Source organism: Notolepis coatsorum, assembly GCF_963971535.1.
Source record: "Notolepis coatsorum genome assembly, chromosome: 13".
In the NCBI taxonomy this organism is placed as follows: Eukaryota; Metazoa; Chordata; class Actinopteri; order Aulopiformes; family Paralepididae; genus Notolepis; species Notolepis coatsorum.
Genome location: NC_140177.1, coordinates 34,269,241 through 34,290,984, shown reverse-complemented (window position 1 = coordinate 34,290,984; position 21,744 = coordinate 34,269,241). Strand labels below are relative to the sequence as shown.

The 21,744-nt window shown below is 42.7% G+C and overlaps 1 protein-coding gene across 1 annotated transcript in view; it reads left to right on the top strand.

Annotated features, from left to right (window-relative positions):
- Positions 1-1,188: 1,188 nt before the first annotated feature.
- chd7 (chromodomain helicase DNA binding protein 7) overlaps positions 1,189-21,744 on the top strand; it is a gene marked incomplete at its 3' end in the record, with an annotated part of 231,082 nt that continues 210,526 nt past the window's right edge. The window contains exon 1 of the mRNA XM_084327629.1: positions 1,189-1,283. The remainder of the gene's footprint in view (positions 1,284-21,744) is intronic.

The window sequence follows — 21,744 nt, the reverse complement described above, 5'->3', positions numbered from 1 at the left end:
GGTTAAGAGTGTGTCCTCGAGCCGGGGATAATATTACGACGAGGTGATGAAGCCTCCTAATGACCTCTATGGTTATTATGAAGGAGACACCCGGCTTATTATCTTTATTCCAACCACCATCTTTGTCATCGGAGGATAAAAACTCCGAGCGCGTCACCCAGGGGCCCCGCCGGGTCAGTGACCGCGCACGCACGAGCCTGTTTATCACGGAGAGGTCCTCGGGAGCGCGCCCCTCTGGCCGAGGAGTAAGGTGAGCGAGGACTCGGGAGCGCGCGCAGCCCCAGAAAGGATCGATCGGATTAAACTAGATTTGAGTGAAATTAACACAAAGGACGGGAGGGCACAACACACGCCAGCCTGCCAGGTCCTGGATACAGATAGAGGAGAGAGAGGTTAAATCTGGAACGAGAATCAAACTTGAATTATTCTTTCTTTCTATTTAAAGCGGACCAGTGGATTTTTTTTATTCGGAGATTCTAGTCCTTTACTGCCGAGGAGTTGCTTTGAGAAAAGCCCCCGAAGTGACCGAGCTTGTTGTGGGGTAAGCGGTGCCTTTTTTCATTTCAGCGAATGTGTGTTCAAAATGAGATCCTAGTCCCGGGTGTGGAGAACGGGAACAGGCTTACTTATCGCCTTTTTCATTCTAAAGAATGAAATCCAGTTCAGATCCCACGCCGAAAAGCAAGTTTTTCCTACTTTTTTCTCTCCACGCAATCCGACTTTTTTCTTTTTATCCACCGAGTCTGGATTTCCCACCACGCCGAGGAGATCTCATTCAAACCGCAAACTTTTCTCACGCGTCGGTTTGAACTCGGCGAACAAATCCTATTAAATCGTCTCTGTATTTCGGGAGGAAAGTCATTGAAGGTATCGCTGCCACCACCATGCCGACCTACATGCTAACAATAGCAAGTTTAGCTCGGCGGCCACCCGCTGCAACACTCACACACACATAAACACACACGCACGTACACACACCAAACATAGTTAGAAAGAAGAAAAGTGCAAAGAATCTGTTGAACTGTTATCAGAACACACGTTATTATCCAGTAACCTGTTGAGTGTGTGAGACGGGGTTGAAAGCGTGTTACTTTGTGTAGTTAGCAGGTCTGTTAGCACCGTTAGCTAATTGTGTGTTTGGCTACAACAGGAGACACGAGGTGTAGAAGGTGAATCACTGAATGAAGGGACGGACATTCCCTCTTCTCGGGTACTAACTCTTACACACCGAAGAACCGGCCGAGACCTGGCTCCCTGTCCGACACCAACCCGCACACCTCGTGGTATAAAACACACAGCGGAGCGGCATTTTGTGACTGTATATACGAGTGTAGTTTGTGTGTCGGTGGAAGAAGTGTCGTGGTGTCCAACACAGTAGCAGTGTGTTGTGGACGGGAGGGACGGAGAGAAGGAGAGGCGGGGGGGGAGAGAGGCCAGGCGGTCATTTCATATCTCCGTGTCTCTCTCTCGCAGTGTCTCCCCCCTCTCGTTTAAAACACTTTTGCCACCGATATCCTCCGGTAAAGTCACTGGTGTTTGAAAGTCATGACTCGCTCTCCTCACCGGAGACTAGTTGGTTCGGTGTGTTTTCGTTACTCCGGGAGGAATACCCACTCGATGTGCGCGGCTCGGTTCTCCTCTCCACTAATGTGGTTGATGTGGCTAATTAGCAGCTAGCTGGAGGTTAGCCCGCTAGCTAAGCTAAGCTAATTCCTCTTCATTGTCTGTTAGCAGATATTAGCCCGTAAAGCTAGTCAGTGGGGCTGGGTGGGGGGGTCGTTACTGCCGTCTGTCTCCCGGGTGGTTGTGTGTGTGGTGTATATAGCAGGTGTTCGGATCCCCCGTTTTATTATTTCCAGTCTGGATGAAGCGGAGAGACATCGGAAGTGAAGTGTATTATCCGAAATAATAAATAAACTGCTTCTGGACCGTCAAACCTGGTGATTATGTTTCACATTTCTGTTTAAAAAGAGTGTTTTCAAACTTCTCGTCGTGTGTCCGTCCCGTCCGCCGGGCTCACCTCTGGTTTCTCTGGACCCGGTGTTTCATAATAATAGCGTGTCTCTCTGGTAACACAGTAACAACACGCTAGTAGTAGTAACCGGTATCTGATAACTACGTTTCACCACCGAACTGTTTCATGATCTAAACTAAACTTTACGAACGCGGAAGGAAGGAAATGGCAAAGCAGACTAGAGAACAACCACCTTCTAAAATCCATTTACTCGCGAACAACCACCTTCTAAACTCGCATTGCTAGTGAATAACTACATTCTAAACTCTTTACTAGTGAATAACCACCTTCTAAACCCTCTTTGCTAGTGAATAACTACATTATAAACTCTTTACTGGTGAATAACAACCTTCCGAACTCGTTACTAGTGAATAACAACCTTCTAAACTACACTCTAAGCTCTATTTACTAGTGAATAACTACATTATAAGTTTCATATAGTGAATAACCACCTTCTAAGCCCTCTTTACTAGTGAATAACCACCTTCTAAACTCTTTACTAGTGAATAACCACCTTCTAAACTCTACTCTGCGTTTCACTCGGATACAAAGTGTCGATACTGTCTACAAAAAGTCAGACGAGCCTTTCTTTTTCTCTTATCTCAGAGAGACCATGTTGCTCTCTCTCCATTATGCATGTTGCTGGAATCGGTCAACTTCCATAATGGTTGGTCGCTGCAGCGCAGCCTGCTGCTCTCCTCAACTTTGACTCTGGTCCAATTCTCTCGCTTAAATAAAAGTGACCCTGATGTCTGCGCCTGATAGAAACGAACCTGTAGAATATCTAATAATGATGACAACAGTTGTTGATGCGAGTGTTTCTGTAAACACAAGACACGCCGCGCAGCCTGCAGGCTGTGTGATGGTGAGTGACTGACTGTTACCCAAGATGGCAGCTAGTCATTCCCCTGGCCGCTGGGAGAGGGAGAGGGAGATAAGAGGCCCCCACTACACACACACACACACCAGATGTTCGTCACTATTGTGGCCTCTCTCTCTCTCATCCTTTCTTGTGGTCTGAGTTGAGGTACTTTTTTCCGACTGCTGCAGAGAAGCTCCGTTGACTGGTTTGGAGAGAGAGAAGGGCCACGTTGAGAGAATGGGAGAGGGAGGGAAGAGAGATGGAGGAGAGAGACTTCATGGTTAACTGAGTTGGAACTTTCCCCTCTGCCGTTTTCTTCTGCTTCATTTACAAACTGTTACCTTGTTAAAACCTGTGCATATTTTCACTGTCTGGAGTCTGGCGATGAATATCCGTTCTTTTCAGAGTGATTGTGTGGTATGCATGTATTTAGTTGCCAGTAAAGTGCGTTTGTATCATGGTGTGTGTGGAGGAGTTTGTTGTTGCTATATAGATAGGGATTCATATTTTTCCTGAAAATAAGACAGAAGTACACCATCCTGGGATATTTGACGTGCATAACTTCAGCTACGCATTGGTCATAATTCAGTAAACGGGACTAAGGAAAAACCTGCACAAACCTACAGGTTCTCAAGCCGACAGCTTAATTTGGTGTTATATTAATAATTACCACGGCAAAAGAACACAGTTTATGTTATTAATCTGCCTTAGAGAAGTTCCTTGGAACGACTGCGAGGCGAAGACCGTGGCCCGGTGTGCCACAGCCTTACCGGAATTCATGGATTGGAAAGAGAGGCTGTGCTGTAGTCTATACACTATACTGATATAAAACAGCGTAGAGGGGAAATGTTTGGTAATTCCTTTCCAATATAGCAGTGTATTCAATTCATTCTCACAAGTTGCATTATTTCTTTGCAGGCTAGTGTAGCACTACCTGAACTAGAATGGAATTGGCTGCCTTCTTCATGGGAGATGCCAATCAAAACTTTATAACGTGTTCTGGTAATTCTGTGGCCCAGGAATAATTCCTGTATGTTAAATTTCCAACGTGTAGTTCTTCTTCCATGTGAACATTCTGGTAGATACCGATAGCAGATGATGGATACATTTTCCGTTATGGTCGACATAATCCGTATCGGTATGCCCTGGTCTGTACAAAGGTTCCTACAGTTTGCTTTACTGAAAGTGACGATAGAAAGGAATAAATCGTGCGCTGATGACACCAGACGGCAGGCGAACAGTCTGCTCTATTTCCTGTTTTGTTGCTGACAAATGTTTGTTTACATTGATAATGTTTGTCAACACTGGAGTAAAACTGACCTATATTCTGAACTTAATGTACTGAGCTTAAATGTAGTTCGCTGGTTTGAATGTGAGAGCATGCTAGTTATGAATGAGCTTAATGTAGTTCAGTGGTTTGAATATGAGAGCACGCTAGTTCTGATGTTATGAATGGGCTTAACTCATTTAGTGCCAGCGATTACCCGCATCCCTGTAGTCAATGGGCAGTGCTAAAAGATAGGCATTTTCACTGTGCGTCACGATGTTTGCAGAGCTATATCTATATTCTATATTATAGCTATGGAGACAATACTATGGCAGGGCTCTACAGTGCGACCAAATTGCTCGCATATGCCCCTAAAAATATGTGTGTGCGAACCGTAAAACTCAATTACGCGCACGGTGTGCGAGTACAGACTACAGCCTCTCGTCTTTTTTTTCTCCGCCGTGAGAAACGTTAAAAAACTACAAGTCCCACATTGCACTCAAGCCAACGGTCCAATCACAGTAGAGTGACGTGACTGGTTTCAAGAGAAAGAAAGCAAACCAATCGGAAGCTCTCATTTGGCTTGTTTACTTCCTGAAACGCCACCATTGCGATATGCGAGAGTTTCCCGAGACATGTAACTTCTAGTCTTACCAATAGCAATATATTTTAGAACATTTTTTTTAATTTTTTTTTTAACAACAGATGTATGTTTATTTTGCAGCAATTCTTTGTCATTGCTGCCATCTTTAGTGTTACATCCCCTCACACTCCAGTTCTCAGGCTGCAGCTGGTTTAAAAGCTAAAGTAAACCGGCTTCTCTGCTGGCTGTGGCTCCAGAGGAGTTGAACAGTTCTGGCTCTGCTAGTTTATTTTCGATCTTTTGGCGCTTTTTTGGTGGACACTGCACTGTGACTCGTGACTGGAGTCTAGTTCTGCTAGCACACATAGCCTACTGTGTACAGACGGTTTCAAAATGTATTTTAAATTAGAAAGCAAACAAAATAAATGGACAAGAGAAAAATAAATCTGAATTTGGTCAGTATTGTCATTTGGACAAGCAAAGCCATTACTTTAAGTTGCAGGCAAGAAAGACAAGTCTGTCCACTGTCTCTGGTTTTAAAAGTGCCCTGTTGCAGGTAAAAAAAAAAAACGATTTTTCGATTTTTTTTAATTTCGATATTCGATATCGATTATTAAAATATATCGCGATATTTATCGTTATCGTTATATCGCCCAGCCCTAAGCAAGAGCTAATTTACACACATGCACGCACGGTACAAATATACATTTATTTTTGAAAAATAAAAAAAACTCTTTTACTTGAAATATTTTCACTGTGCTCCTAAATATTTTTGGGTGCTCCTAAATTTCTTTGTGTGCTCCTAACTTTTTTTCATTTAGGAGCACCTGTGCCCCTAGTGAAAAAGGTTAGCGTAGAGCCCTGTATGGCTCATTTGACAGTCACTAATCACTATCTCTCGTCCAACATGTAAAAAATAGTAAATTTTTTCATGTATACTTGGTTTGCGTGTTATCCCGTGGTGAATATTGTATAGTTTCAGAGTGATCCGGGCTAATACCTTGAAGCTGGATTATGGAGCGCTATGTGCATTTTGCGAAAGTCGATAGTGTTTCTCGCCTGGACACGATATTATTTCCAAATCAAAGGTATATAATGGGTATTATGTTTCATCATGAATGCATCAAGGTGGGGGGGGGGTCGTTTTGTGATTCTCTGATCATCAGCAACGGCATACTTTTTGAATACTATATACGTTGATCGTTGCGATTGATGTGAAATCATTGTTGGATCAAAGTAGGATTGATGTCATTATTGTCATAGTCCTTACCTTTTGATAGGAGGTATCGCAAAAAGAATATTCCAATTGTCTGATCGCGATTTCCAGTAGGGCTGGGCGATAAAACGATAACGATAACTATCGCGATAAATTATTTCCTCGAAATAAACATGAAATGTGGTCGCAAAGTTTCGATATATCCATTTTCCAAGCTTGGATATGAGCACACGCACTAACAACCATCAGTGAAGGAGATGGCCGACAGCGAAGGAGACCCGCGCTGCACCTCTGGGTAGAGAGGTAGGACTCCAGTAGTAAACAAGGCTGGCTAGGATAATTAGCTTGCACGCCGCTATTTTATAGTTTACGTGCCGAGTGGGTGTGTGGCGTGAATTCTGAGGCCACGGTTAGAGTAGTGTCGGGTATGCGGTGGACGTCGTTGCAATGTATTGGGGAGGAACAGAGTATTTTAGGGTGATATTTAGTACATTGGAAACAAGGCTGGCTAGGATAATTAGCTTGCACGCTGCTATTTTATAGTTTACGTGCCGAGTGGGTGTGTGGTGTGAATTCTGAGGCCACGGTTAGAGTAGTGTGGGGTATGCGGTGGATGTCGTTGCAATGTATTTTAAGGTGATAGTACATTGTCATGGGATACACCGCTTGCTCTGGCTAACTGCTAACGTGCACGGACTGATGACGACATCAACTCGAGACATTCGCAGCAGCAAAACAAGTCTATTAATAGCCCGTCCATCGGCGCCGGGCATAAGCAGTTAATTAAACTTGACAGAAATTATATCGACGATAATTATCGATATCGAGTTATATGAAAATAATTTTATAATTTTATCGCGATTAACGTTTTTGGCCATATCGCCCAGCCCTAATTTCCAGTATTGATGTCATTGTCCATCGGGTCATGAAATGGCACAAAATATGCATCAAGTGTGCTGAACGCGTTCCAAGGTGCTCGGATGAAGCGTTTCACTTGCCTGGGTCCAAAAGTTGGTGTGTTCCAGGATAGTGTATGTGAGTTTCCAGTAACTGCGTTTGTATTAGTCATACCATGACAACTTTTGAACAGATAAATTATATGAATCATATTCCTGGAATCGACACGGATGAGGGAGAGGAGAGGCTGCGGGGAGCGTGGCCTGTATTTGACCACCGCGGTTAAGGACTAGCTTTCCCAGGGCGGTCGGGTGGCGTAGCGGAGATTGTGCTCGTCACCAATGCAAGAGGCTGCGGTCTCGACTCCCGGAGTCAGCATTGCCCTGTGGCGTTGGCTGGTCGTCATACTAACTCGTTTGGCTGAGTTAGGGTGAGAGAAGTCGTGGGCGGTAATCTGGCGTTGTGGACATGTCCATGGAATGTTATTTATGATTGTGTAATGAAGAAACTCTGATTGTATGATTCCATGTGGCAAATAAAAACTCTGAACGGAACTGAACTGATTGCCCGCCACATGGCGGACAGACCTCTGTCTCACTCGCCAAACGTAAAAACTGCCCGCAAATGGCGCTTGGCGGGCTCTAGTTTCGTGCCCTGCTTGTACCGACAGTAGGAGGAACATGCGCACAACAACCAGGTAGGGGAGGGGGGGAATTGGCATAACGACTAAATTGGGATGGGGAGAAAAATAGAAAAAAATCAGGTGGAGAAAAAGAGGATAAAAAAAAGGACTAGCCCCCCCCCCCCTCAAAATTCTAACATTGCAGGTGTCTAAAATGTCTAAATAACAAAATCTCTAGTGAAAGATACAAGAATTTTGTGTCTTTTTCTTTTCTTTTTTACTTCCAAGTGACTGGAATTTGAAAACGGTATTATGACCGCGCCAGCTGTTCTAGTGTTGAAACACAGAGGAGACAAACTAAGAAATAAACAGATGTGTGTGAATGTATTGGCTGTTTGTATGTGGCTGTGTGGGACTGGTGTGTGTGTGGACACCGGACAGGCCTGGTCAGAACACTAGGTCTTTAGCTGTGTGTGTGTGGGGACAGGGCTGGTCTGTAGCTGTTCTATACAGATGCTATTGTTCCTCTGGTAAGACTGGTGGTGAAAATACCCATTGTTTACCAGACAACAATCTGTGTCTGTGTCCCTCTTTCTGCCATTCTTCTGTCCAGGCTCGCTCTCTCTCTCTCGGCTAGCACCTTGACCTGTAGCATCCCCCAACACACATACACATGCTACACACACCCAGTGCTGTAGGCCAGTTGTGAGTGTGTGGCTGTGATCCATCTCAAGCCAAGTGCCAAGATCTTATGGAGCTTCTCCATTAACCGAATAGACCTGCCGTGTTGCCTGCCGTCCTGTTCTCTGTCCTGTACACTGTTGTCTGTCCTGCCCCCTGTTGTATGTCCTGCCCCCTGTTGTCTGTCCTGCCCCCTGGTGTCTGTCCTGCCCCCTGTTGTCTGTCCTTCCCTCTGTTGTCTGTCCTTCTCCCTGTTGTCTGTCCTTCTCCCTGTTGTCTGTCCTGTTCTCTGTCCTGCCCCCTGTTGTCTGTCCTGTACACTGTCTGTCCTGCCCCCTGTTGTCTGTCCTGCCCCCTGTTGTCTGTCCTGTACACTGTTGTCTGTCGTGCCCCCTGTTCTCTGTCCTGTACCCTGTTGTCTGTCCTATACACTGTTCTCTATACTCTACCGTGTTGCCTGCCGTCCTCTACCGTGTTGCCTATGCTCCTCCATCAAACACCACACCTGTGACACAGGGAGCGAAATTAACTTTTTGACTCACCGGCCAGTGGCGGGTAGATGGGAAGAGTCTACCCGCCAAGCATATTTCTTACCTGCCAATATATATTTTATATATAAATTTTTTTTTTTAAATAAAACATATTATATAATCATACTTGTAGTTGTATTATCTGCGAGACATCGCCACCACGCAATAAGTCAAAATGCTTGCTATCTGCAAACAGCTCCACTGTCTGTTTTGGCTGTGTTGCTCTTCTAGAAAAATAATCCTTTCAGGGTTGCCTATTGAAATACTGTACACTTTCCTGATTAATTGAAATGGGGGACCCTGATGTAAACAAGACGAAAGTCTTTCTCTGGTCTGCATCCCCTTAACAATTGTGTGTATTGAGCTGTACTGTATTGTACCCATTCTGCAATCTGTTAATAAAGTTTTCAATCAATCAATCAATCACACCTCCAGTACAGAAACATTGTTTGAGTTTGCGTGTCAGGTAGACCATTGATTGACAGTCGAGTCTGCCAATTACATCACATCGCTTGCACTCCGGTGCTGCAGCTGGACCCATTGCCCACCTCTGCTGTTTATAACGCTAGCCAAGTTATTATACACACAGATACACAGTGGGCCAGTGACTTTGGTGTAGGGGTGTAACAATGTTAGAATAGATTATCGCAATTTTAATGTGTTATGTTATTGTCATGTCCGTTACAGCCAACACACCGACATACGCTACTGCATCAACGTTATGATTAACAAAGCAAGGCATTCGTTTTGTTGCATTAACGTTATATTACTATTGCTATCGATAAATCTAGGTGTTCTAAAATCTATTGCTATTGGTAAGAGAGACTATAATAAGTTGGTGTCTCGGAAAACGAGAGCCCTGATCGCGGAGTTTCAGGAAGTAAACAAGAAAAATTAGAGCTTCCGATTGGTCATTTGCTTTATTTCCCATGAAACCAGTCACTTCACTCTACTGTGATTGGACCGTTGGCTTGAGTGCAATGTGGGACTTGTAGTTTTTTAACGATCTCGCAGCGGAGGAAAAAAAAGACGAGAGAGGCTATAATCTGTATTCGCACAGCGTGCGCGTAATTGATTTTTACCGTTAGCATACAAATATTTTTAGGGGCCTGCTTATGAACTACACGTCTACACGCCACACGGCGGGCAGCCCTCTAAGTGTCATGCGCCAAAGGTAAAAACAGACCGCCCCTGGTGGGCGGCGGGCTTTAGTTTCGGTCCCTGCTGTGACACCAGGCTGGAAGGTAGGAGGAGTCTAGGGGGAGGTAGGAGGAGTTAAAACGGATGTTTGTTGCTCTGAGACTGGATCAGCTTGGCTCTGACACCAGTTCAAAACATGGAAATAGGTGAAGTATTTACAATGTCCGCCATTGGGTGAAACAAGGCTGCTTGAAAGCACTTTGTCACTACATTATTCTGCACTAGAGTAGTCACATAGAAAGACACATTTACTCATGATAATCCTCCATCCCGTTAGAGGGTTCCTTGAACCATTGAATCTGGACCTTGTGAATCGGAATAGATCGTTTGGGAAATCAGTGGCGATACCCAGCCAGCCCTAATAACATAATTATGTTGACTACAATTCTACCTTCAATACAAATACACTAATCAAGCTCTAATGAAGATGCAACGCATTTGCTACACCCACGTTCCCCTGCAATAACCACCACTTTATATACTTTATAAAAAAATATAAAGGCAATATTAATTTAACACGCAGGTCAACAACCAATTTTTGTGGTGGTTGTGGGTAGGGATGGGAATTGATAGGATTTTATCGATACGATTCCATTATCGATTCTGCTTATCGATTCGATTCTTTATCGATTCCCTTATCGATACCTGATCAATTTATGATTTAAATAAATAAATTGGAAATGCAACAGAACTACATTTACATTTAGCTGACTTTTATCCAAAGCGACTTACAAGTTCTGTACGACAAGCCATCAGGATGGGCACAACTCTATCAGCTGAGCAACAATGTTCATCAAAGTGTTGAGTGCTACAGTGTAGGTTAGTTTATTAGGACAAGTGCATGACAGTACGGTTAGTTAGGGTTAGATTTTTTTTTATTCAGATAATGGTTGAAGAAGTGCGTCTTTAGTCGACGGCGAAAGATTGGACGTGATTCGGCTGTCCTAACTGGGGTGGGTAGTTCATTCCACCATTGTGGGGCAAGGACTGAGAATAGGAGACTTCTCTTTGATGACCCTCCCGGAGCTTGGATAGGAGTAGGTCTGAGGCGGCCAGAAGATGCAGAGCGTAGGGGTCTAAGCTGGTTAGAATAACAACATGCAACTTGACATTTCTGATTGTCATTTATTGTTGAGCCCCCATGTCAGAAAAATACAAAAACTGTAAAAAATAAAACATTAACTAGCCTACACTTAAATAAAATAATGTATTTGAGATTCTCTTAAAATGTATTTATTTTTTTAATTCTTAAACTAATTTAATCTATTGAATAACAGGTCGTTATTCCTCCGACTTCTGTCTCTCTCACACACACACACACACACACACACACACACACACACACACACACACACACAGAGAGCTCCCTCCCCGGGCCCCTGTCCTATAAGGTATTGGCTTGTGTTGCTACACGGACACATTTGTATGTTGCACCACAGTACTTCCTGGCTTACAGAGACTAGTAAACAAACACTCCGTCTCTTATTATATGTGAACTAAAGAGTACAAGGTTTACACAACAGCCCCCACCTGCTGTTTTATTGTATTTGTACCTGTACTATCCGCTGTCAGCTGTTTATCTCTCTTTGTGAGCTTGATTAAATAGCGTTAGCTCACGTTAGCTAGCGTTAGCTCCGCGGCTAATTTTAGCTCACCCTGAACTAAATCAATGACTAGGTTCTAAAGCATTCAAGTAGTTTTCACTGCACATAGAAGTAGCCAAACAGCGGGAGCATTTCGGGAGCATATTACCAAAACCCAGGCAATTTCGAGCCCTTAAGGAATCAAATAGTCTGCCATGGCTACATGCTAACGCTAACATTATTGCGCAACTGTAGGAAAACCCTGGCAGCGATAAGGGAATCGAAAGTCACAGGAGCCACACTGTTCCAGGCATCGGCCAATTAGGAACCGGTTTTCGATTCCCATCCCTAGTTGTGGGGTCATAGTGTGTCTGTTGCTTTGTGTAGTCATAGTGTTTGTTTGCTTTGTGTGGTCGTAGTGTCTGTTGCTTTGTGTGGTCGTAGTGTCTGTTGCTTTGTGTGGTCATAGTGCGTCTGTTGCTTTGTGTGGTCATAGTGCGTCTGTTGCTTTGTGTGGTCGTAGTGTCTGTTGCTTTGTGTGGTCGTAGTGTCTGTTTCTTTGTGTGGTCTAGTGAGTCTGTTGCTTTGTGTGGTCGTAGTGTCTGTTGCTTTGTGTGGTCGTAGTGTTTGTTGCTTTCAGTCGTCTGGTAGTCTGAAGTAGGGCTGCAACTAACGATTATTTTGATAAGTCGACTAATCTGTCTTATTTTTTCGATTAGTCGACTAATCTAACGATTATTTCTGTCACACCCTCCATCTCTGCTTCCTGTGGGCGTGGCTCATTTTCAGGGCTCCAGTGCATGTTTTACCTCGCATGCTCAAGTCTGCACACCTGTGAATGTCACCCTCCCTCTGCCTTAACATGATCCCATAGCTAATTTAAATAAGGACTCATGAAACATTTGTATTTGGATCTTAATTAAGCTACTCGCTTAATCAAATGTATTTTTAATAACAAATACAATATCATAATGAAAACAAGTTAAATAATACAAATTAAAGTGCAAGTTTAAATGTAAAGATAATGTGCAAATAATGTTTTAAAAGTAGCAGCCTCTGCCCCAGCACTGTGGTTCTGATGGGGCTGTTAACCTGGTCCAGGGGGGTGACGTGGATCCACTCACTAGTAGGCTCCACCATCTCCAACAGCTGTAAGGGGAGAGGAGACTTCTAGGTATTTTGTTTGCTGTGTGTGAGAGGAGCTGTGTATGTGTGTGTCTTACTCTGATCTCCTGCAGAAGAACACACCATTTACAAATGACAGCGTCCATAAAGGAACCCGTGATTGCATTGCTATAGCAAACTTATAAATCATTAGATATAAGATAGCTAGCACTAACGTTCCCTGTCTCTGCAGTCTTAGCCCACAAAGTTCAACTTTTTTCAACTGAGAAAAAAAAGCAGCCTAGTCTAGACCATGGCGCTATATAGACAGTGGACGTTGGCACTAGCTATCTTAACGTACCTAATTAATACTCCAGTCTGCAAAAATACGACACTTGGTGCTAATTCACGGAGCTGTAAACACCCGTAGCCTAGCCAAGCTCTAGTGTGCTCTAGTAGGCTGTAAGCTTGGCGCTGTTTAGCGTTAGCTAACGTTACATAGTAGTTGGTGGACATGCAGCCTCAACAACATATTAAACTGAAATAGCGTTCGCTTAGCAGCAAGCATTATCCATGAAACATTCTGTTTTCCGACATGTAAGCTAAAACTTACCCATGATCCGAGTAGCTGTCATCACGGTTCCAGGGTGCTTGCTCGTGCATCACTGCTTTCTTCTTCTTTGTTCACCTTGCATGGTCGCCCTCCGCCGTCTGTCTGTGTGTGAGTGAATGTGAGGCATAAAAGCCATAAATGCAGTCCATCTACGCAAAAAGCCGCTCTCGCCACTGATCCGCCATGTTGCGGTGGATCCGCTGTCTGTCTGCCACGCTGTGCAGACTCCTCCAGGCCGGTGCACCACAGGTGTGGTGATGGTGCCGACACACTATGAAACACACACACACACACACACTGTACTATTAGCCGATGTCACTGTCCCCTCCTAGCTGCTGGTGTATATCAGTGGCATTAATGGTGTTAATGGGCAGCCATTTTGTCTCATCATGTGTCATGGTGTCAGCCCTGCAAAGAGAACCTCTGTCTATCTTTCTCTCACTCTCTCGCCAAAAGGTTAGCAGGAGACCAGTGTCATGATGGGCTCCAAAACAGCCCCCCCCCCCCCCCCCCCCCTGTTGTGAGTTCCTTATGGAGCTAATGGTGTCTAGGAGATCAGGTACTTCGGACAAGTGGCTCAGATATTTTACTTGTCCGAAAGCTAAACTTATTTGTCCGAAATGTACTTGTGAAAATAAAGGCCTATTAATAAAACCGACGAGAGATTTGGACAATTATTATGATTTAATAAACTTAAACACAGTGTGTGTGCATTTGTGTGTGCAGGGTATACTGTATGATCAGTCCTCCAGCTCATCTTCACTCCCCATCAGCACCAGCTCATCTTTCTCATCTCTCCTCTCTCTTGATGACCAGGGGTTAAACCCTGGTCTACGCCTATAGTTGTATAGTTGTTATTACGGTATAGTTGTTATTGCCATAAATAACACCATTCAAATAAATAATTGTATTTTTATTTGAAATAATTTCTTTTAACAATGGGGCATAGGCACATTAGATCAACAGGTTACAACTAAACAACCAACTTTTATTAAACATTCTGATATTTTCGTGGGTCTCGTGCCACTGTTGGTGTCAACTAAGCGAGCACTCGGAAGACGCTCGCCGTTTGTCCGGGACAAGTAATATTGACGTACAGAGATTGAGAGTTTCCAGTAGGGCTGGGCGATATGACTATTATATAAATATCGGGTACAGTTCATTAACAATACACTTTTTTAAACGTATCGTGGATATCGTGATGTTTTGCCCTCGCGTTAGAGGCCGCCGCGGCTGAGATGAGACTTACAAGCGCAGTGCTAAATGCTTTCCTCTCCCTCTCGCCTCTCCCTCTCGCAGAAAAAAAAAGTCAGTCACACACACACTTGCCCAAATTACGTCATCTACACGCACATACACGCACGCAAGCGCACACACCTAGCCAGAGACAGAGAGGCGGTGGCTCGGTGCTAGGGATGCCCCCTGAAACCCAGGAGTAAGCTCCGACGTTAATGGTACTGCTATCGGTAAGTTAGTCTATGAGCGGATTAGCTACGGAGCTAACAGAGTGTACCATCCATCTGCGACGCAACAGTGGCAGCAACAGTGGACACGGAGTAATGTTAACGTTATGTGGAGTTCATACTACACTACACGTATGAACTCGACATAACGTTAACGTTACTCCGTTTCCATGAAGTGTTTAATTAGCAGCAATCTGTTGTTGAAAATGTAACGTAAACCGGAAATGGAATGCGAGGACAGGAAGCCGTCATGAAGTCGGCTTCTGGCCCTTGTAGTCATATATATTGTAGTCTTTTAGTCTTAACTAAAAGATTTTAACAAAATAAAAAGCAGCAGCACTATTGGATAACTGAGTCATGTTTGCTATGTATTTCTTTCTTTAGGGGAGTAGGACATTTGTTTCACAGTTTTAGCATGATGTTTTATAGATGGCTAGGTTAAACACAGGTTTTTGTTTTTAAGAGGGGGGTTTGATTTGATTGAAGTTTATTTCAAGTATGCAACACAACAAACAAACATCAAGTACAGATATAGCCTTAAGCCGTTCAAATAATAAATGTATACATACATGTAAATAAATAAATAGTTACAATATGTAATCTAATCATCTAAATCTAATCTAATATATACTGTAATATAAAAAAACGAAAGGCTAAAATGCTAAATATATAATCTAAGAATCCAATAATCTAAATCTAATATATAATATAAAAATGCTAAATGCATGAGTCTTTTGTCTTTAATGTTCGCTTGCAAACTCAAATACTGTCTTGGTAAGCCTCATAATGAATTGTTTGGGGAAAAAAGGAAAAACATTGTGATGTGTATCGTGTATCGCCGAAAGGTCAGAAAATATCGTGATATCATATTTAGGCCATATCGCCCAGCCCTAGTTTCCATTGTGACACTGTGAGACAGGCACTTTCTGATCAGATGGAATAACGTTACTATTCGTTTGGGGAATATATATATATATTTTTTTACTTGTCCAGTCGGACAAGTTCAATTGTATTATGCTTGTCTGGCCAATTTTTTTTTTTATTATTTTTATATATATATGTATATATATATACTTGTCCCGGACAATAGGACATGCCTTAATGTCAAGCCCTGCAGGGCCCCATACAGGGTTTCCGTTAGAAAAAATTGTTGCCGGTCTCCGTGACCTGCAAGATTTCAACTACCGGACAAATGAGATTAATTCCGGTCATAGTTTATTGAGCTTTAAAACAATTGAGATAGGCAGGCTATATAAAGAATGTCATCCTCAAGGCATGTAGATTTATAATATTATTACTTAAAACTAGGCTACTTTTGCGTATACAGTCATTAATATATTCCAAATAAAATAAGTCCCTCGATACTCCGTCTCCGTGCTGCTGCTGACTTGAAATAAAATAGACCGCGTATGTGGCAGTCGGTCCAACATTAAACAGCAGTCTGTTATAATCACATTTTTATGAGCTAACGAATTCCGTTATATTGGACATTTGTATTAATTATATCAAGCGAAGAACTGAGAAAGCAGAGAGCCGGCAACATTATCGTGGTTTGCGTGACTACTCTCTCCACCTCAATGTCACGCGGTCGAAAAGGGCGCTTGTCTATTGGACAGTGGAAATGTGTGTGTGGCTGCGATCCTGTGTGTGCGCGCGCGCGTGTGTGTGTGTCTGTGTGTGTACTGCGGAGCCCAGATCAGCGGAGCCGAGTTTTGACATGGCATTGATCCATTGTTCTATTGAAGCACATTACTTTACCACCATCCTCTCGCTAAACAACTTGTAGACCACGGTGTTTTTATGAGTGCCCACAAGTAGCCGTTTTAATAATATAATAAGCCGCGCGCCTCGGTAATAATAATAAGCCGCGTTTTTTCTTCCTTCTTCCCAAGATGCACAGACATAGATAGATAGAGAGATAGATAGATAGATAGAGAGATTAGATGCAGTGTGCTTGTTTTGCAGTGAGTGCTGCGAGCAGTGGTAATAATAATCACTTCCTATATTTGGTTCGCGTTTGGTCCGATGAAGCGAACCGAGACCTACGTTTTTAAAGCTCTCGCTGACAACGTCGTTGTCATTATTAGAAGCAACGAGGAAACAAATGTAATGATCGTTTCGTTCATCGCATAGGCTATTTAATTTGAGCCTATTTTAATACAATTCAAATAATCAAATTGTGCTTAGACTCAGGGAATTATTTTCACCGGACATTAAGACCGGAGAAATTAAATATGTCGGACTTCAAGAGATTTTGCCGGACAAATACCGGTAATTACCGGCTAACGGAAACGCTGGCCCCATAGCAGGCTGTGATGTACAGGCATAGAGACAGCTCTGTGTCGATAGGAGTGTGGTGTTTAGCAGGCTGTGATGTACAGGCGTAGAGACAGCTCTGTGTAGGAGTGAGGTGTTTAGCAGGCTGTGACGTACAGGCAGCTCTGTTAGAGCCATATGAAATCCGTTTTATTATTTTCCAAATTACATTTTATTTTTTCCCAAATTCAATTTTTTCCGTTTTAATATTTCAGAATTCTGTATTTTGCTTTTTATGCTCATTTTACCATCAGAAATAGTGTCTAATAAGTGGGAATGAATAAATGTCCACAATTGAATAAGATATAACAGTCCATTTAATGTTTTTAAGTGCTGCAACTCAGAAATACAGTTCAATTTTACACAATATTTTTCAATTAATATTGTGACAAAATAAAAATACATATTTCAAGTGTAAACAATAGATACAGCTAGCTACTACTGACATTATCACAATGACAATGTCAGTAACCTAGCTATATCTATTATATTGTGATGAAATATAGTAATGCATAATTTAGGCACCTTTAGTTTATTTCGTTTATGGACAGTGTATAATGGCAATCGTTTGCATTAAACAAATGGATGGGTGCACTAGATTTAGCAAGAATCTATCATTTCCATCTATAGTCCTATGTACTGTAACGTTTCATAGCTATTTAAGTTTATTTAGATTATAAAGGGCAGTGTATAATGACAATCGTTTGCATTAAACAAATGGATGGGTGCACTAGATTTAGCAAGAAGCTATCATTTCCATCTATAGTCCTATGTACTGTAACGTTTCATAGCTATTTAAGTTTATTTAGATTATAAAGGGCAGTGTATAATGACAATCGTTTGCATTAAACAAATGGATGGGTGCACCAGATTTAGCTAGAACTTCTAGAAGCTATCATTTCCATCTATAGTCCTATAACGTTACATAGCTATTTAAGTGTATTTAGTTTATAAAGGGCAGTGTATAATGACAATCGTTTGCATTAAACAAATGGATGGGTGCACTAGATTTAGCTAGAAGCTATCATGTATTCATGTCCTAAGTAACGTTATAGCTATTTAATCACAATAGTGTCGCAAGTGTTTTTGCGGGTCCAGTCCACGGAACGTTGACAGAATTAGCAAAACATCTTATCACCGGAGGCATAAAAGTCATTAGGATACTGTTCTGCTCTGAATTGAGGGCTTATTGTGGAATTGTTTAGCTTCTCGACGATGTTAACACTGAAGCAGCCAGACGCTTGAGCACCGCGGCTGTGTTGTGTGTAGGGCTGCAACTAATGACTAATTTGGTAGTCGACTAATCTGCCGATTATTTTTTCGATTAGTCGACTAATCGAAAACCAATGTAAACAATTTTTTTTTTTTATTTATTACCTATCTTTGTGAAAGTGGCTTCTCAGCTCTGGTCCAGCTGAAGACAGAGCAGAGGAACAGATTGGACATTGAGCATGACCTCAGAGTTGCTTGTCTACCATCACCCCAGACTTTGAGACTCTTGTCAGGACCAAACAACAACATCATAACATGATGATCCCATAGCAAATTAAAATAATGACTCATGAAACATTTGAATTTGGATCTTTAAGCCACTTTAAATGAAAATGTATTTGAAGAACAATACAGCAATCACTCATAACAAGATAAATAAATTAAATAATACAAATTAAAGTGGAAGTGTACTTTAAATAACTTTTGTTTGCTGTGTGTGAGAGGAGTCCGTGTGTGTGTGTATGTGTGTGTCTTACTCTGATCGCTGTGTGAGTGAGAGGAGTGTGTGTACTGTGTAATTTGTGTGTGTGTCTTACTCTGATCGCTGTGTGAGTGAGAGGTGTGTACTGTGTAATTTGTGTATGTGTGTGTGTCTTACTCTGATCGCTGTGTGTGAGTGAGAGGAGTGTGAATGTGTGTGTGTCTTACTCTGATCGCTGTGTGTGAGAGAGAGGAGTGTGAATGTGTGTGTGTCTTACTCTGATCGCTGTGTGTGAGTGAGAGGAGTGTGTATGTGTGCGTGTCTTACTCTGATCGCTGTGTGTGAGTGAGAGGAGTGTGTATGTGTGTGTCTTACTTAGGGGTGGAAACACCAGTTTCATCATGATACGATATGATATCGATTCTTTGGACAACGATACGATATTTGCCGATATCACAAAGTTTCTCACGATACAATACGATACGATTAGATTCAGGTGCCTGCGATCGATATGAGATGATATCATATGCCCATTTAACACAATCGGTAACATTTAGATCAACAAAAAAAAGGTAATGAAAATATCATTTGACATTTGTATTTTTGAGCTCTTCCAGACATTTAAAGGAAAATCAATCTATTGTTTTTAATACAAATAGACCTCCTGTTCACTGTAAAGTGCCACGTTTTTATATATTGAGCTTTAAACTTTAAGCTACATTTTTTGGAACTCAAAACTCACAACCTCCCTCTCCCAAACCGTTCCTACAACAATTTGTTGATGTTGCATGATCATGTATAGGCCTACATTTATTATGTATTATATTGTTTATGTTTAAATAACATTTAAACATCAAACTCCTCTGACCTCATCTTGTCTTTCCAAAGACGCGCGCACACACACACACACACAGAAAGGGAGAATGCTATGCTGTAACATCTACACACACGGAGCTACTGCTGTTGTTCTTGGGCAGATATGAGACTCGCCACAGGATTTTCAAAATAAGAGTATCGATATGAATCGATCTTATTACATCGCATCGATCCGATTCGATTGTTGATAATTACATCGATGTATCGATCTGGATCGATGTATCGTCCCACCCCTTCTTACTCTGATCGCTGTGTGTGAGTGAGAGGAGTGCGTGTGTAATGTATTGTGTGTCTAGTCTGATCATCATCTCCTGCAGGGGAACAATGTTTTCAATGTCCAAAATTTGCTATGGGATCATCATGTTATGATGTTGTCTGGAACCCTGAGAAGCCACTCTCACAAAGATAGGTAGTGCACAAAAAAAAAAAAAAAAATTAAATAAAGTTTTTTTTTCTTTTTTTTAATGACTAATCGACGCAACAATTTCTCGTCGACAATTTTTTTATAATCGACGTCGTCGATTATGTCGACTAATCGTTGCAGCCCTAGTTGTGTGTAACACGCTGTAGAGTCCCCACCTCCCCGGTCGCGTGTGCACCAAACGTTCCACCCAAAAACGAAATTTCAGTCCAGATTAGGCCAAATTCTGCAATATTCCACGTTTTGCAGTTGATTCCATTTTTATTGGTTAATTCCGCGATTCCGTCCGCGATTCCGTGAACGCGGATTTCATATGGCTCTAAGCTCTGTGTAGGAGTGAGGTGTTTAGCAGGCTGTGATGTACAAGCAGCTCTGTGTAGGAGTGAGGTGTTTAGCAGGCTGTGATGTACAAGCAGCTCTGTGTAGGAGTGAGGTGTTTAGCAGGCTGTCAGGGGAGGAAATTAGGCCACTTTACTCGCCAAATGCGAGCATTTTTTACGTTTGGCGAGTAATTCATGAAGAGCACTCGCCAGTCTGGCGAGTACTAGTAATTACAAAACAAAAAATCATTCTGCAATCTGCTGATTCGCTCACTGGCACAAGCCGAACTCTGACTCCCCCCTTGATTCCTCCCATTTGCGCCTCATAATAATCCAACCATAACCAATGAACATCATCGTTGTACAGATGCGCTCTAAGCTCCTCCAATGAACACTCATTTTCTAGAAGATGCCGCCCATCTAGGGGAAGTGGACAGATCACTGCGCGCGGACCTACAGACTCCTGCCACCGGCTTGACAACGTAGACAAACTTAGACAAAAACACATCAGTTGGTGAAAATAATTGCATGTAGAGTCGTCGCTTTCGGATATCAGTGCGGTCTGACATGGGGGCGAACAACAGCATGCGACGTGTCTCCATCGAGTCGGATGAGAATGACAAGTCAACCAGCATTAGCCGGCTAGCTACCTAGCATGTAACAAGCTACCATAACGCGCGTTCAACATAGTGGACTATACTGAGCGGCTTTGCTTAAATGCAGCCGAGTGACATTTTATTATTACCGGGTTTCCCCCCATATCACCACTCGCCCATATGCCCTTCACAACGGTGATGTTGTCATACTTGGCATTCAGAATACACCTGCTGAACCCCTAGCGTTGTCGATTCGGTTCCAATTAGGGATGCCCCGATCGATCGGCCACCGATCGTTATCGGCCGATAATTAGTATAAATATGCGATCGGGGAATTCCGATAATTAGTCATATTCGCCGATCGCGGAAACTGATCAAGTGGATATCTCACTCGCTTGTCTCAGACGCACAGGACCTGCAAACTGCTCCTCCTCCCTAGCCCCGCCCGTACCCGTGTAGAGTTTGTAAACACAGAGGAGGCGGACCTCCTCTGCTGAGTCTAGATAGTGCATTCGACCTGAGCTAACGTTAGCTACCTAGCTATCGTTACTGTTTAAACAAAATTACCCAGTCAACTATTCACTTTTAGTAGGCATTGTCTAACGGTATTTAGCCGGCTAGCTACCGATAGCTCCTGATATCAACAAATGCTCCAGCAAGTCTTGTAGTGCATGTTGATACCTCCGTTAGCTCGCGTTAGCTGACGTTAATTCACTGTTCAAAACGAAATGTCCGATTGAACTAAATAGTTGTCTTAACGTCATCTAGCCGGCTAGCAGTAGCTACAGATAGCTCCTGATATCAATGTCTTATAACATTGATTGAATGCGTATTCGAGCTGAGGGCTTGCTGAATGTGAAATGACCAAAGCATAACGTTACCAATAG